The sequence below is a fragment of the Callospermophilus lateralis genome, unplaced genomic scaffold, assembly GCF_048772815.1.
Source record: "Callospermophilus lateralis isolate mCalLat2 unplaced genomic scaffold, mCalLat2.hap1 Scaffold_190, whole genome shotgun sequence".
Lineage (NCBI taxonomy): Eukaryota > Metazoa > Chordata > Mammalia > Rodentia > Sciuridae > Callospermophilus > Callospermophilus lateralis.
The window spans coordinates 911930-928472 of record NW_027512918.1 but is presented as its reverse complement, the minus strand read 5'-3'; positions in this window follow the sequence as shown (position 1 = coordinate 928472).

Sequence of the window (16543 nt, the reverse complement as noted above, 5' to 3'; positions counted from 1 at the left end):
AGCTTTTTATTAAGTGTGTATATAGGTAGAAGAATGATACATAATTTTAACATTTTGCTTTATTTTTAATATCATTTCCCCCCTTAACATCTGCATTTTTTTGTGTGTGTTGCTAAGGTTGTAACCCAGTACCGTGCACACTATGCACACATGCTTTACCATTGAATTGTACCACCAGTCCAAAATTTTAACTTTAGATTGATCAGTTTTATGCCTTCATGTCCAATGTTATTTTTCCCATGGTTGAATTTAGGTAGTCCTTTCTGTTGCTCTTAACAATACTAAAAGTGGACACAAATATGGATTCTTTGAAGATTGCTTTGGTAAAGTAATTGGTTATTCAAATCCACAGTCTTATCAAGTTAACAAATAAATAAATAAACCCTCAATTGAAGACCCATTACAGTTTTAAAAAATCTTTATTTGGGACACATAAACCTTACTTAGGAGATATTCATTCTTTTCAATATCATCTAATTTTATTTTGCTTTCTTCTCATGTGAAAATCTCAGAATAATAAATTAAAATCTTTTAAAAAATTCCCTCCAGTTCTTGAAGAAAAACATTATAAACCATGCATACATCTGAAATAAAACATGAGAAAATAATGATTGATAATGCTGAAAATGGAGTTTTGAGATGAACCAAAGTTTCTCAGTATGCTGATTGCATCTGTGTGCTTGTCTCATAAATTTTGAAGACAATCATCTGTTTAAGGAAGAAGAAATAGAACTCCCATCATTTGGTATGAGGAATGATACCAGAAAAAAAACTCATTTTAGTGTGCCAACTTAGAAGTTTCCTGATGGTTTTGGGCAGAACATGGAGCAAAATGCATTTAGAATAGGCTTTGGAAAAGGCATCCTGACTACCATATGGTTTCACTTTCATCCTTTCAGTGACCCATCCTTTTTTCTTCAAAAAGGAATTTGTTGAAGGTGTTCCCACAAGTGGGTTTCAAGGTCTTTTACATTTGAAATAGGCCTTGATGGTGCCAATTAATATATCTTCCAGTTAGACTCCAGGTGTTGTTGAGTGAGGCCCATTATCCTGATTACATGGTCATTATAATATCTATTCTATTTTATACTTATTCACTGTGAACAGAGAATCCTAGATTTGGATATGTGAACAGAGAGCTAGAAAACTAGGGGTTTATTCTGAGTCCTATGGAGAGCTCAGCTGAAGTTGTGCATTTCAGAAATTTGTTCTGGATTTGAGATACTGCTTCCACTACATTTAAAAATCTCAGGACTCATGAAGAGAATGAGTTAAAAGCCAGCATCATCAAATTAATGAAACCCTAAGAAACTCAAAGGGACCCTGTCTCTAAATAAAAATATAAAAAATGGGTAGGGATGGGAATCAGTGGATGAATGCCTCCGGGTTGAATTTCTGGTACCAAAAAGAAATCAACACACACACACACACACACACACACACACACAAAAAAAAAAACACACTCACTTACACACACAAAAATAAATTAAATAAATAAACAAACAAACCCTCGTGAGTAACAAGCCCTAAATCAGCAGCCTCTCTCATTCAGTAGTACAACAAATGGATTTGGGGTTCTCTCCTGATAATTATTCCAGTCTTCTCCACACAATCTGGGACATGCTGGACTCATGGCACATGGATGCTCACATAGGGCTTCAGAAAGTAGCTGAAAACACCATACAATGATGGAACAAAATGCCAAGGTTTTCAACTGCCAATCTAAGCCTCACTAGACTTGTCAGAGGGAGCAGAAGGCTAAGCTTCCACAGAGTCACCCTGTGGTCACAAGACTCTGGAGAGGACCATGAGGAGTCACTAACCACAACTCCCAGTTTCCACCATTGCCACTCCTGTCAGCTTTAAGCCACCTTCCTACTCAGTCTCAAGGTAGCAAGGCACACTTACCATTTCCTGGCTTTCAGGGTCCTCATCGTTCTCCCTGTGGTTTGTTTTCAGATTCTGCATAGAACAGACAGCTGGGCTTCAGATCCAGGACAGAAGAAGCCTACAAAAAGATTGAAAAAATGGCGAGCTCCAGACACCAAGGGAACAGAAGATTGTGGAAGCCCTTCCCCTCATCACCGGCTGCGTGAGGATTGGACAGTTCTCACCTAAGAGACTGATTGGTCAAGGCTTCAGGCACTGCCTCCAACCTGAGCCAAGTGGGCACAAAATCAAAGTCTGAATGACAGGCTGCTCCATTGTCATTGTTAACCAACTAGAGATCAGGGCTGAGAATATAGCTTAGTCAGTAGTGTGCTTGTTTTGCTGATATAAGGCCATGGATTCAATCCCTTGTACTACACGCATACTCTCCCCACCAAAAAAATTGAGTAAAGGACTTTGGAAACTAGGGTTATGGATCAGTGGTAGAGAACTTCCCTAGCATTTGTGAGGTCCTGGGTTGAACAACCAGCACCGCATTAAAAAGACAACCTAGAGGTGATGTGGCTCAAGCGGTAGTGCACTCGCCTGGTATGTGGGCAGCCCAGGTTGGATCCTCAGCACCACATTCAAACAAAGATGTTTTGTCCGCCCAAAACTAAAAATATTTTTAAAAAGCCAACAAACTACTAATGGTACTGTGTCCATCTACAACAAAAATATTCAAGAAAATAAAAAGACTGTGTATTGGACTTGTGCACCCTCACTACATAACTCATAAACATATTTTAGAAATAATATGTACATACATGTCTTCAGACAGTGTTTAAAATTCTCCTGTGATTTTTTTTCAAGTAACTTATATTACAGGTATGCTTCACAACCCTGAAATCCTCCCCACCTCAATTCTTCTTCTTCTTCTTCTTCTTCTTCTTCTTCTTCTTCTTCTTCTTCTTATTATTATTATTATTATTATTATTATTAGAGGCCTGTTAATTGCATTAAATGCCTCTGTATGGGGTTATTTTAAGGCAAAATTTTCTTCCAATAATAGGACCTAGCCTAGAGAAATGTATTGACACTTATAACTGTTTGTAAGGTTAAAGCAATTTGTGAATAAATATGTATATCTTTTTTTATGAAAATGATATCACAATTATTTTAATATTTTTTAAATCTTTCTATTCTTTGTCTAATAAAAACACAGTTTGAGCTTTAAACTCATTAGCAATGTCCTTATATTCCTTCCTCCAAAAAAGTGACTCACAAGTATAATTCAAATTATTGAGACTCATAAATTTTTGATCCTTTATTTGAACTAGTGAAGTCTAAAGATTTTCTTTTTATTTTCACCTTTAAATGAAGCCCACTTTTTATAGCTTTCTTGTTGTACAACTGACCTTTAATATTCTTCAAATTTTACCCCCATTCTGATCACTTTGGACTATTGATGTTTTGATGGAGGGGATCTCAAAGTGGTCATGCACAAGGTAGGAAATGGATATAGTAAGATATAAGACTGGTGATTCGTGAGTATGTAGATTTTGCAAAACAAAATAAGTATTGGTGGATGATATGGGGTAGAGAGAAAAAGAGCAATGAAAAAAAGAAGAAAATCTTGAACAGTAGAGGGGTTCACAGATTCCAAGTCTACAATGACAGTGTGAATATAGAGGGTAGTGTTCTTGAAAGCAGCAATAAAATTTGAGAGAAAGAAAAAGGTAATTTTTTGCACAGTTCCCAAGTGAGAGAGCCAGGTGAATGGTTCTTTGTTCAACTCTTCCCACCTAGGAGTGGAATTTATAGTTCATAGGGTATGTCTCAGTAAGTAGTAAAACACCATTTCAATGTACCTGTACACTTTTTCATGGCTACAAGCTGACTTTGACAATTTCAATCACATTACATGTGATTAATTCATTCATTACATTATTTATTTGTTTTTTTATTAATTCACTTATTCTTTAGTTGTCATTGTTTTTACATTACTCGTTATTACATAATTGCATAAATATTCTGAATGTTGAAGTTTTGTTAAATATTGTTTTAGGTTTTTATTCATACATTTAATTTTCATTGAAATGTTTTTTCTTTGCCAAGCCTGATTTATATTACACGTCAATCTTCATTTATGAAGAGTAGATAAAATCACATTATTCCAAATAACTCAAGGGTTTATCATCTTGGCAGAACTCTAATCACCCACTAAAACTGATGCAGTCTTTGTCAACTAAAAACTGTGTAAAAAGTCCTCTATTTTCTTATATACAGTTTAATTAAGAATTCCTCTCTCACTTTTATATTTTTGAGAGTAGACTAACTTCCTAAGCAGTAGTTAATAACCTAGGTGAGATTTCCAACTAGCTCATTATTACTTTTAAATTATTTACATCCTTGACACTAAGAGTGTCACTGATTACGTTTTTTTTTAATTTTTGCAAGATCTCTCTCTCTCTCTCTCTCTCTCTCTCTCTCTCTCTCTCTGTCTCTCTCATATGACAAATTGAAATCAGATATGCTTTTTCACAAAGAAACACTCTCAGCCTTTAATAAATTATTCTATAAAGAAAAAGGGTTTTGCTGTTTTTCTTAGAGCCTCACTAAGTTGCTGAGGCTGGCTGACTTTAATCTAATGTTATAGAAGTTTGATATATATATAGTGAATATAGAGGGTAGTGTTCATTTGACTCTTTCTCTTGGGGTGCGTGCCAGAGTTACCTTCTTCTTTTATTTCTACCTTATTTCTGCCTCCAAAGAAACTACCCTTTACCCTCATACTACCATTGATCCACCATTAGACTTTTTAAATCTGAACTCTTGAGCTGGTCATTCTTTCCCTCTTTCCTTCAGAGCACTTTTTTTTCTCTACCCGTACCTGTTCCACCAATACTTTTTCATGAATACTCCCTACTACATACTAAATATCCACCAATTTCACATCCTGTCCCATCCCTGTTCTGATTTTCCATGGATCACTTTCAGATCCCCTCCACCAAGATATCAATAGTCCAGAGTAAGGTCAGGCCAGGGTGTTATATATGCAGGTTTTTCAAGTCATTTACATAACAATAAGCCTATTATTTGGGATGTATTCTGTCTTAGGTTAAAAAAATAAATCTACAGACTTCACTGTTAAACTGAATTGTTTAAAATTCATTAATCTCAATAATTGGAAAAAGAAATTCTATAAAAAGGAGAATAAAGAAAAGAACATAATACATAAAAGTGACAAATTTGAAGACACACCAAGTGTATATATCAAAGAGTGTCATATATTTGTGCTTTCAAAAGACATATTAATTTGAAATTAATGTAGTTAATGTGAGATGTAGTAATCATTTATTAATTATATATAATGGTAGTATATATGTATATGTACAAAATACATCTCATATAATTATGAGTATACATTGAAAAAAATGAACTCTACAGTTTTTTTTTTTAATTTCTGAAAACACTATAAATAGCTATATCTAGGTTTATGTATTACCAAATGTTCAGGATACATTTTGTACTTTCTAAAGTTACAACTGACCAACAGACCCTTTTTTTTCAATTTTTAAAAGCAGTAGTATTTATTTCCAGGTAGAACATATGCCATCATTTATCTTTAAATTTTAAATACTTTTAAAATTATATATGACAACAGAATGCATTACACTTTTTATTACACATATAGAGCAAATTTTTTTATTTCTCTGGTTTTATACAAAATATATTTACATGAATTCACTTCCTTGTACATGTACTTTATATAACAAAATACATCATATTCCACCATCATTTCTAACCCTATGATCCCTCCCCTCACCTCCCAACCCCCCCCCCAAAGGTCATTTTGATACATACTGATGTATACTATAAAGTTATAGAAAAGAGTATATAACATAATAATATGAAGAGATGAAGTTTTGTAACTAATACATAGAATAATAATAAAAATAATAATAATAATGAACTTGCCATTTAGACATTAATAAATTATACATTTGGCACTACTGACATCTTTTCCAAAAAAAAAATTGACATCTTTTCCAAAAAAGTGGGGGTTTATTTGTGGGGAAAATGGTATTCTATGCTTTCTTAATATCAAGAATATTTTATTTTCAGAAGTAATATATATTTCAATATAATACTAAAATAGAATCAGGTCTCATGGCACATACCTCTAATCCCATTGGATTGTGATGCTAAGGCAAAATAATCCTGAGTTTAAGACCAGCCTCAGAAACTTATCAAGGCCCCAAGCAACTATGTGTGACTCAGTCTCTGTGTGCCCCTAATTTAAATTTCCAGTAAGAAACAACAACAACAAAAAGAATACAAAGTATTGATGAGGACACAAAACAAATTCTCATGAACTAAAGATGGAGTAAAAATTGCTGTTATTTCATTATGAAAACTATACACACACACACACACACACACACACACACACACACACACATATGAAATACTCCTCACCAAGCTGCTTAGACCTGTGGAAGTTATAGTATGTGTGTACCATTACAGTGTACAAGTATGTGATAGCATAAGACTAGACCTCTACTTGTTAATGCAGTGGAAATCTGGGGCCTAGGAGGAAAGAGGAGGTGATTCAGAAAAATAAAAAAAAATTACAGTTTGAGAAAAAATGTTTTCTGGAGCCCAGAAATATTTTTGGTTTAATTAGAGTACAAAATACCACATAAGTATTATATTGAAGTTACATCTGTTAAATACATCACGTGTATAATGGATTTCAAGGAAAATACGTGGAACTTATCACAAACGAAATAAAAATTTACAAAAGCCCATAAAATAGCATGTGCATAAATAAAACTAATCATTACAATGACAACTATTTTAACTCAATTTAATATATAATATTTTACTATCAAAATTTTAGCATGTTTTTCTCTAAATACAAGAAGAGAGCTGGACCTGTTGGTGCACAGTTGTAATCCCAGTACCTTGGTAGGCTAAGACAGGTGTATTGTGAGCTCAAAGCCAGCATCAGAAAAAGTGAGGCCCTAAGCAACTCAGTGAGACACCGTCTCTAAATGTCATACAAAATCGGCTTGGGGATGTGGAAAATTCCCCTGAGTTAAATTCCAAGTACCAAATTAAAGAAAAGAAGGGACCAAAAAAAAAAAATAAATTTATCGTAGAAATAAAATATATGTAAAATACCCCAAAACCTTTTTAAAAAACGAAATAATATAGTTATTGTACTGAGACATACTTAATGTATATTATGAAACTATATTGCAATAATACAGACCAATAAATCATAATATTAATCAAATCTGAAACCATATGTAGATCAATAGTATTGTTAAGAGCAATAGAAAGGTGTATGTAAAACTAACCATATGAAAACTAACATTAAACATTAATGAATAAATCTATCCAACCTAAAGTTAGAAATGGGACATAGTGGCAAAGTTCACTGTTAGAGTGTGTGTGCAGAATGTGCAAGATTGTCAGTTCCAATCTTAGCAACACTATAAAAAGCAAGTATTAAGAGGGAATGATGTTGAAAATAATGCAGAATATTAAATGAGACACTCTCCCTCCATCTATAGATACATTTAAGGAAAAAAACTACTGTGAGTGTCTCTTTGGCAAAATCATGAGTGAGTAGAGAGATTTAGATACACTAGATATTAGGGACAAAATCCCCAAATACCATCATCAGCTCTAGTGAACAGAAATGTGAGAGAGGGGCTGAGGATGTAGCTCAGTTTTCAGAGGGCTTGCCTTGAATGCAGAAGGCCCTGGGTTTAATCTCTAGCAACTCCCCTACCAAAAAAAAAAAAGAAAAGAAAAGAAAAAGAAAGAAGGAAATATGAAAGAAATGATACAAAAAATGGTGATATCTAGGAGCCATAAACACCTTCACAAGTGTTTCATCAGCTGTGACCAAGACACAAAAATACCCAAATATCAAAGCTGTCAATTTATCTCAAAACAACATCTGCCAGCATATTTTCCCAATTACTGTTGCTGACAGATGAAGTTCACTCTAGCTTTAATTGTAGGTGAAATAAGGAGGAATCCAGTAAACTACTCTTAGCTTGAGTGAGATTTTAGCACTTTCTGAATCCTGCCCCAACCCTGATACACTAGTAATAAGGCCATAACTACCAATTCCTCCTAGAAAAAGTTTTTGGGTTTTTTTGGTGGGTGTGTGTATGTGTGTATTGAATGTTTCAAATTTAACATATTTTGTTTATGTTACTATGTCCCTGATACACTAGTAATAATGCCAGAACTAACAATTGCTCCTAGAAAGTTTTTTTGTGTGTGTTTGGATGTCTGTGTGTGTGGATGTGTGTACTGAATGTCTCAACTTTAACATATTTTATTTATGTTACTATGTCCTGAAGTACCAATCTCCAGAACAAAAGGTGACTGAGCTTATGTAAATCTCTGTAGATTTCAAACAAATGAATTTACATTCTTTCCCAGCGCTTTTATGAAATATGATACCAAATAGTAGTTCAGAAAGGAGGTTAAAAAACAATGATTCCTGTTTATTCCAGGAATAAATAAATCTTTACATAATAGTTCTAAATTGGCTACTTCATATAAACTTTCCACAGGGATAAAATGCATCAGTCAAAGAGATTTTCTGTAGCCTGGGCAGTGTTGTTGAAAAGGTTATTGTAATGATCTGAAGGAGCTAGGTGTGGTGGCAAATACGCTGGAGGCTAGACAGGCGAGTCAGGAGGATTGTGATTTGAAAGACAGCCTTAACAACGTAGCAAGGCTATAAGCAACTTAGTGAGATATTAGTGATATATCACCTGTCTCAAAAAGAAAAAGAAGGACTGGGGACATAACTCAGTGGAAAGCCCCCCCCCCCCCCGAGCACCAAAGCACACCAAACCAAACAAATATCTGAAAGACAGTAGGGACTCCAGAGTATATGTGTGTATGTATAGTTAAAAATTTTGGTTAAAATATAAAGTTAATAAAGATAGTTTTGGAAAAACTAACATGGTTCTTTTTTTAGAGAGAGAGAGAGAGAGAGAGAGAGAGAGAATTTTAATATTTATTTATTCATTTTAGTTTTCAGAAGACACAACATCTTTGTTTGTATTTGGTGGTGGAGATCGAACCCAGCACCACACGCATGCCAGGCAAGCACACTACAGCTTGAGCCACATTCCCAGGTCCTACCATGGTTCTTAAGAGCTCTCTTCACACTTCATCCATGCTTCTATGCCCTTGTTTTTATAAGGAGTGATTGCTGCTTTACATTCCTTGGTGCATTGCTCAAAGACCAATTGCTTGATAAGGGGCATGGCTCTATCAGGATCCCCAAAAATCTTTCCAGCGGCATCCACCATCCTTGCTTCAAAATCTGAAAAAGGTTCTGTAGGGCCTTGTAGAATCTTGGTCAAATTACCAGACACCTCTCCTCTATTTGGAAGTGATTTCCATGCCCGAATGCAAATGTTGTTAATTTGATCATATGCCTCAAGAGGGAATCCTGTCTGTTGATTAGCAAATCTACCTTGTCCCAAAAGCATATCCTTGTCATAATGAAGGTGTCCTGTCGCATGGTTTTGGGCGGCCTGCTCTACCGCATCCTCTAGCACAAAGGCTCTCCAGTCCAAATATTTACCTGGAGAAATACAAGCCCAAACAAGGCTAGCCCAATCAGAGGGAGTCATACAGTATCTAGACAGACTCTCCACCTGAGTTAGTGTGAAGACGGCATCCACCCCATAAGTGCGCACAGACTCCGCCAGGGTCTTCACAATTTTGAAATCTAAGGGCTCATGGAATCTTCCCCTATTGTCATCCTGGAAAATTGGATAAGCAAGACCCATCTCAGCGTTAACAGACCTCCATGTTTGGGCATGGAAAGCTCTCCCCGAAACACCCCCACCATACGGCGGTGGATCCGGAGGATCATTTTTCTTGAGCCCCTGTTTATTTTTGTTCCCTTCTCCTATAGCTAAACTCCCTAGCTGACGAGACAGCCTCCCGAGCTCTTCCTCCTCATCCTCCTCTTCCTCTGACCCACTTTCGTATGGGGGTGTGCGGAGGGTACTGAGATCTGGATACAATTGTCTCCTCCCCTGTTTCACGCTTCGCACACTCCCATCCTCCTGAAATACCTCACTTCCTGCCGTCTCCGATTTTTCCTCATGTAATTGTTCTAGAACTTCCTGTCCTTTAGTAAGTGCTTCCTGACATCTGCCATCTGTGAGGCAACTACGGACGCTCTTCCAAAGGGGTTTCACCCCACCCTCTAATATGCCTTGCTCATAAGCAAAGTCAAGATCTTTGCCTAACTTATCCCAGTTAGGTATAGTAAGGCTGCCCGAAAACGCAAACCACGGTGCAGCAATATCTGTCTTCTGTAAAAATCTCTGTAAAGTACTACGTTTCACTTCTAGGCCCTTGGAACGTAACAGGCCATCTAAGGCCAAGAGAAGCGGACTTGAAGATGCAACACCCATGACACAACAAAAGACGCAAAAAAAAACAAAAGTTAAAGTACACAGTGCAGCTGCAATAAAATGTAACGCTCTCTCTTGCTTTACAGAGGAGCTGCCCCGCTTTGATCGCGGATCCCACTTACCTGGGACTAATCCCCGCTTTGATCGCGGATCCCACTTACCTGGGACTAACCGGTGCAGCACCCCTGACTACTGAAAGTTCTGTTTCCCGGGTCTCAGCACCACTTGTCGCGACCCCTTGCCCGCAAGGAAGATGCAACTCAGGAATCTTCTTTCAGCAGTTTATTCAGGCCCTTGATATTTCTTCTTCTCAGCCCGGATGCCCCTCCCAGCCTTAATAAAGCATCTCAAGCACCAATGCGAAGCTGCCACTTGGAACTTTCTCATAGGGTGTTGAAAAACCATGCGCCAAATCTCCCAAACAAGGAGTTGTTTGTCACAGACGACAGAGGAGCCAGCGCCATCTTATAATGGCGACCATAATCTGCAGAAGTGGCTCACCACTCCTGTGATAGATTCCTTGTGGTGCATTCACTCACTTAAGTGCTTATGAGAAAAACAGTTCCATGTAATACATGTTCTTTTATTTAATCAACTTTTTTATTAGTTGTTCAAAACATTACAAAGCTCTTGACATATCATATTTCACACATTTGATTCAAGCCAATTATGAACTCCCATTTTAACCCTATATACATATTATTGCAGATTCACACCGGTTACACAACCATTTTTTACCTACTGCCATACTAGTGTATGTTATATTCTGCTGCCTTCCCTATCCTCTACTATCCCCCCTCCCCTCCCCTTCCCTCCTCTCCCCTCCCCTCCCTTCTCTTCTTCTCTCCCTACCCCATCTACTGTAATTCATTTCTCTCTCTTGTTTATTTTTCCCTTTTCCCCTCACTTCCTCTTATATGTAGTTTTGTATTACAATGATGGTCTTCTTCCTTTATCATGCAATTTCCCTTCTCTCTCTCTTTCCGTCCCCCCTTTTGTCCCTGTTTAGTGGTGATCTTCTTCTCATGCTCTTCCTCTCCATTCTGTTCTTAGTTGCTCTCCTAATATCAATGAAGACATTTGGCATTTATTTTGAAGGGATTGGCTAGCTTCACTTAGCATAATCTGCCCTAGTGCCATCCATTTCCCTGCAAATTCCATGTCATTATTCAGTGCAGAGTATACTTCATTGTGTATAAATGCCACAGGTTTTTATCCATTCATCTATTGAAGGGCATGTGGGTTGGTTCCACAGTCTAGCTAATGTGAATTGTGCTGCCATGAACATTGTTGTAACAGTGTCCCTATAGTATGCTCTTTTAAGGTCTTTAGGGAATTGTCCAAGAAGGGGAATAGCTGGATCAAATGGTGGTTCCATTCCCAGCTTTCCCAGGAATCTCCATACTGCTTTCCAAATTGGCTGCACAAATTTGCAGTCCCACCAGCAATGTACAAGTGTACACTTTTCCCCACATCCTCGCCAGCACTTGTTGTTGTTTGACTTCATAATAGCTGCCAATCTTACTGGAGTGAGATGGTATCTTAGGGTGGTTTTGATTTGCATTTCTCTGACTGCTAGAGATGGTGAGCATTTTTTCCATGTACTTGTTGATTGATTGTATGTCCTCCTCTGAGAAGTGTTTGTTCAGGTCCTTGGCCCATTTGTTGATTGGGTTATTTGTTATCTTATTGCTTAATTTTTTGAGTTCTTTGTGTACTCTGGATATTAGGGCTCTATCTGAAGTGAGAGGAGTGAAAATTAGTTCCCAGGATGTAGGTTTCCTATTTACGTCTCTTATTGTTTCTCTTGCTGAGAAAAATCTTTTTAGTTTAAGTAAGTCCCATTTTTTGATTCTTGTTATTAACTCTTGTGCTATGGGTGTCCTCTTAAGAAATTTGGAGACCGATCCCACAATATGTAGATCAGAGCCAACATTTTCTTCTATCAGACACAGAGTCTCTGATTTGATACCAAGCTCCTCGATCCATTTTGAGTTAACTTTTGTGCATGGCGAGAGAAGGAGTTTCAGTTTCATTTTGTTGCAAATGGATTTCCAGTTTTCCCAACACCATTTGTTGAAGATGCTATCCTTCCTCCACTGCATGCTTATAGCCCCTTAATCAAATATAAGATAGTTGTAACTTTGTGGATTAGTTTCTTGTCCTCTATTCTGTACCATTGGTCCACCCGCCTGTTTTGGTACCAGTACCATGCTGTTTTTGTTACTATTGCTCTGTAGTATAGTTTGAAATCTGGTATCGCTATACCACCTGATTCACACTTCCAGCTTAGAGTTTCTTTTGCTATTCTGGGTCTTTTATTTTTCCATATGAATTTCTTGATTGCTTTATCTATTTCTAGAAAAAAAGCCGTTGAAATTTTGATTGGCATTGCATTGAACCTATAGAGAACTTTGGGTAATATAGCCATTTTGAAGATGTTAGTTCTGCCTATCAATGAAGAGGGTATATTTTTCCACCTTCTAAGATCTTCTTCTATTTCTCTCTTTAGGGTTTTGTAGTTTTCATTGTATAAATCTTTCACCTCAATAAACTTAAAGATGAGGACCATATGATCATCTAGATGTGGGTTCATCTTTGTGTCTTGTATTTTTGTGTTATTGTTCCACATGTGTCCTTTGGTACCAACACCATGCTGTTTTTGTTACTATTGATCGATAGTATAGTTTAAATTCTGGTATTGTGTTGCCTTCTGCTTCATTCTTCTTGCTGTGGATTGTTTTGTCTATTCTAGGCCTCTTATTTTTACAAATGAAATTTGTGGTTTCTTTTTCTAGTTATATGAAGAATATCATTCATTGGTAGAGATATAATGCAAATCAAAAGTACTCTAAGATTCTCACTTCCATCAGAATGGCAGCCATCAGATTACAAATAACACAAAGAGTTGTCCAGGATGTAGGGGAAAAGGCACACTCACACATTGCTTGTGGGACTGTAATTTGGTGTAGCCAATCTAGAAGTCAGTATGGAGAGTTCATGGAAACTTACAACATAACCACCATTTGACCATGATATCCCACTCCTTGGCTTAGATTTAAAGGACTGAAAAACAGCTTAAGAAAGGAACACAGACACATCAATGTTTATTGCAGCACAATTTATAATAGCTAAATTGTGGAACAAAACCAGATGCCCTTCAGTAGATGAATACACAGTGAAACTTTTATATATATGCACAATGGAATATTACTCAGAACTAAAAGAGTATAAAATAATACCATTTACAAGTAAATGGTTGGAATAGGAGAATATAATTCTAATTGAAGTAAGCCAATCGAAAAATATCAAAGGCCAAATGCTTTATTTGACATGAGGATGCTAATTCATAATGATGATAGCAGGGCATGGGAGAAATGGAAGAACTTTAGATAGGGCAAAGGGAAAGGAGGGGAATGGAGAGGGCATGGGGGTACAAATGATGGTGGAATGAGTTAGACATCATTACCCTAAGTACATGTATGAAGACACGAATGGTGTAAAAATACTTTTTGTACAACCAGAGACTTGAAAAATGGTTCTCTCTACATCTAATATGAAATGAATTGCATTCTGCCATCACATATAACAAATAAAAATAAATAAATATTTTAATAGAAAAGTGAATAAGTAAACAAGGGGAGGACATCCACCTTGTTTTCATGAAATTAAGAAATAAAGGCCGGAAGAGCCATGAGAGTGGAATTTGGCGAGCATGCCAGTGGCTTTCTCCACAAGGAGGTGGTCCGATTCATTAATAATGAAGCTCTCCTGAACAGTGGTGGCCCCGAGTTCTACATGGCCTTTCGCTCTTGTCCCTGGAACAAGGTAGAGGAGTGGATTCGCACTGTGGTGGTGGACTTTCAGGTGCCTTGAGACCTCAAGAGGGAATGCACCTGAAGTGCCCTTGCCCTGGGCATGCGAGTGGTGGCAAGGCTGCGGGAGCAGCAGGGGCATCGTGCCTGTCTGCTGCAGGACCAACTGGAGGAGGGTGAGGCGGCTTGCTGGGCTTTGGCCTCTGAGCTGCAGTGGCTGTGTGAGGACAGTGATGATGCTACTACTCAGCTGCACTTCACTTAGATTGTCTTTCAACAGGCAATGGATGAGCGTGAAGTGCTACGTGAGAGGCTACCTCAGGCTGAGAGGTCAGCCTTTGCAGATCTATTGCCCCCAAAGATTGTACCTGTTATGGGAGCCCAACAGCATGGTGCTGTGGCATGGTCCCTGGAAGGAGAGGAGCAGGCAGAGGTGGTAGCACCTGGAACACAGGGCATACCACATTTGGAGGCCCAGATGCCAGCCCCAGCACCTTTGCTTTATGTGCCAGGACACCCAGGTCCTTGGCTCCAGGCACTGCAACCCCATGTGAAAATGTCTGTGCCCCATTCAGTGCCAATCCCAGTTGGATTCCCATACTAAACATCTCTACAAGCCCCTGTAGTAATGAAATCAGAATCAGCAGGAACAGCAGCCATAGCAGTGACAGCAATTGCACCCCAGGTGCCTCTTCTTGTCAGCTATCCACCTGGCTTGTGGGCTCCAGTGGGGTGCCAGGAGGAAATGGCTCTTCAATGTGTCCAGAGTTGCCTGTGTGTCCAGAGTTCCCAGAGTTGCCTTGTCCTGAGTTGCCTGAGTTGCTGGGGCCAGGATGAATATCTTGAGAACCTTCCATGCAGATGCAACCTGGGAGATAGAAAAAGCCCCAAGCAAAAAGAAGGTCCTGAAGGTCCACATGGAATGACTTCCCTGAGGGAAAGCATAAGCCAAAGCCAAAAAGAGGGTCAGGAGAGACCCAAAGGGAAATACCCCATGTGGCAGAGCATTAGCCTTGCCTGGTGTTTTAATTAAAAAACAAGAATGTCATTGGGATTTTAATAGGAATTGCATTAAATCTTTGTAAGAGTTTTGGTAGTATGGCCATTTTTGGCTCTATTAATTCTGCCTATCCAAGAGCATGAGAAATCTTTCCATCTTCTAAGATCTTTTTCAATTTTTTTTCTTAGTGTTCTATAGTTTTCATTGTAGAGGTCTTGCACCTCTTTTTTTAGATTGATTCCCAAGTGTTCTATTTATTTGAGGCTAGAGTCAATGGGGAGGTTTTCCTACTTTCTCTTGCTGTGGATTCATCGCTTGTATATAGAAATGCATTTGATTCTTGGGTATTGACTTTATATCCTAATTTGCTGAATCTATTTATTGGTTCTAAAAGCTTTCTGGAGGAATTTTTTGGATCTTCTAAATATAGAACTATGTCCTCAGCAAGGGGTAATAATTTGCGTTCTTATTCTATGTAAATCACTTTAATTTCATTCATCTGTCTGATTACTCTGACTAGAGTTTCAAAGAGGGCATCCCTGTCTTGTTTCTGTCCTTAGAGGGAATGATTTCTCCTTTTCTCATTTAGTAATAATGTTGGCCTTGGGTTTAGCATAGATAGCTTTTACAATGTGAAGACTTTTCATACATTGTTTGTATAGACCTCACCATGTGCATGTTCAAACATGAGTGTTTGTGGTATGAGATGACAGGTTAGGATGAGAAACAAAAGAATGGATTCCACAGCAGGAGTCATGGAAGAGGAAGATTAATTCAAATGATTGGATTAAATCCTACTATATAGAAAATAGTTTTGTTTTCAAATTTAAAATAAGGGGGATGTGATCTTAAAATTTCTCCTTCCTGAAAATTTCCTCAACTCTTAAAAGATAATACTTTGTATACATTTTCATTCTGAATGAAAAAGACATTTTAATTTTCTCTATCTACACATGTTTGGAGGTTCAGAAAGATTGAGACATGTGTTGGTTTAGAATTACAAACCAGAAATGGAATCTTCTTTGATTCTCAAAACTATAGCTATGCATCCCTTTCATCCCATGATTTTTTGATCAATGAAATAATTTTTGAAGTAAATCCTTTTTTTCTAATTTAACTTATTTTTATTAACAACAAACATTAATATATAGTTCTAGGTTTCAGTTTTTGAAGCAATACACAAACTATTCAACAACACACTTGGACATGAAAATACACTTTCTAATAGTAGCAGCTCAGAATGTGGCATGTGCTCACAATGAAAGTTCCATGTTGACCAGTCACCATGGTAATGTGGAATGCACATCTTACCTTCCATTTCCACTCAGTTGGTGTAGTGAGTGAGTTGGTGTAAGTTAAAGTTGGAGAAGAGTAGGGAGGTT